Source organism: Trachemys scripta, chromosome 3 (assembly GCF_013100865.1).
Source record: "Trachemys scripta elegans isolate TJP31775 chromosome 3, CAS_Tse_1.0, whole genome shotgun sequence".
NCBI lineage: Eukaryota > Metazoa > Chordata > Testudines > Emydidae > Trachemys > Trachemys scripta.
In genome coordinates this window covers 198,823,988-198,826,097 of record NC_048300.1, presented here as the reverse complement: position 1 = coordinate 198,826,097, position 2,110 = coordinate 198,823,988, and positions in this window count along the sequence as shown.

The window sequence follows — 2,110 nt, the reverse complement described above, 5'->3', positions numbered from 1 at the left end:
AGAGAGATCGGGGTCAAAGCGGAAGCTCCGCCCGCAACTCAAACTATACCAACAATTGCGGCTCAACTCTTTTGTAATGCCAAGAGGCACCGCTCACAGCAGGCGGGCAGGCCTCCATAATAGGTTTTCCTCTCCCCTTCCTCACATAGTTTGTTGGCAGAGAAATAGTTAATAATGTTGACAATTAAATGGTCACCATTAGGCTTCAGAGTTAACACCCACCGGCGTCAATAGAACCATTGACGCTTCTCTCAGCATTGTTGTTTCAGGCTCTCTGAGGACTCAGGGTCACAACTGGATGCTTTTCTACTCCAGTATAAGGGCCAGAAACTTGTTTTTAAACGAGAGCTCAGATTCTGGGAGCAAAGAGGGCAGGCAGCAGGGAAACCGACTCCTTTGCCAACCCCCTGGGAGAACTATTTATACAGAGAATATAAGAGCAGCTTTCTGTTCGGTGTTCTTCCATCTTTTGTAAAAAAAGTAGTCCCTCATAACCCTAAGAACCAGAGTGCAGCCTGTCGCTGCGCTGATTCTGAGCCTCCGACCAGCCCAGGAACCAGCATAGTCTGACGAGCCCTCATGCTGATCGCCCGTCATCTCAATGTCAGGTTCACAGGGTGAAATTCACCAGCCCCAGGAACTCCCACCTGAGCACATAGGGCTTGTCTGGGCCGTCTGCACGGGGCCAATTTCACCCTGGGTGAACAGTGAGAGTAAAGCAGAGAGAAGTGCTGAAAGAAACCCCAGAGACGGGGGGCTGTGAGTCTGGGGGTCCCATTAATATAAGCCGTATCGCTCCTCTTTGGCACTATGGCTCGTGAATCATGCTGCTGGCTTTCCCAGGCAGTTCATAGATTCAGAGTTCCTAGGGCCAGGAGATCATCCAGTCTGGCTTCCTGTGTGGCACAAGCCAGAGAATTTCACCCAGTTCCCCCCATCCTGAGCCCAGCCACTTGTGTGTGGCCAAGGAATGCCTTCCGCCAGGCCACCAGTGAGGATCTGAAGACATGGAGAGATGGACAAGCTGCCGCTTCCCTTGGGAGTTTGTTCGAATGGTTAATCGCCCTCCCTGTGGTCTTACTGCTAATTTGAATGTGTCTGTGTAATGCGGGCCTCTTCCTGCCAGAGTGCCCCCGGCCAGCAGTGTGCTGTTTTGCAGGGGATTTTGCCCCTGTCAAACTCTGGTGGCCACTTCCTTGGCCTAGCTCTGGGCCTTCCTCTTAAGTTCAGCCCCTTCCACAGTAACGAAAGGTCCAACTGAAAGTCCGAATAATACTGCGTCTGGTTCTCTTGGGCTCGCTGACATTCCCTGCTTCTCGGCCCCTGTTCCTGGGCCCTGCCGAGCTTCTCCACTGCTCCTTCCTCCTCGCAGGCTTTCTCCCCACTGCCTCTCCTGCCCCAGGACTCTGGCAGCTTCCCACAGGGATCTCCCTGCTCCTTGAAAGCCCTGGCTCAGTGCTCTTGTCGGGAGCCTTCCTTGAGCCAGCCTTGCTCCCCCAGGCCCTTCTCAGAAAGGGAACTCCCCAGAACATAAGAGCGGCCAGACTGGGGCAGACCAATGGTCCATCTAGCCCAGTATCCTGTCTTCTGACAGTGGCCAATGCCAGGTGCCCCAGAGGGAATGAACAGAACAGGGCAATTATCGAGTGATCCATCCCGTTGTCCAGTCCCACCATCGGTCCCCTTGTCAGAGGCGTAGGGACACGCAGAGCATAGGACTGCATCCCTGAGCATCTTGGCAAATAGCCATTGCTGGACCGATCCTCCCTGAACTTATTTAGTTCTTTTTTGAAGCCAGTTATACTTTTGGCCTTCATAACATCCCCTGACAATGAGTTCCACAGGTTAACTGTGCGTTGTGTGAAGAAATACTTCCTTTTGTTTGTCATAAACCAGCTGGCTATTAATTTTATTGGGTAAACCCTGATTCTTGTGTTATGTGAAGGGGTAAATAACACTTCCTTATTCACTTCCTCCACATCACTCATGATTTTATAGACCTCTATCATATCCCACCTTAGTCATCTCTTTTCTCAGCTGAAAAGACCGAGTCTTATTAATCTCTCTTCAGATGGAAGCTGTTCCATACCACACCTTTTCTGTACTTTTC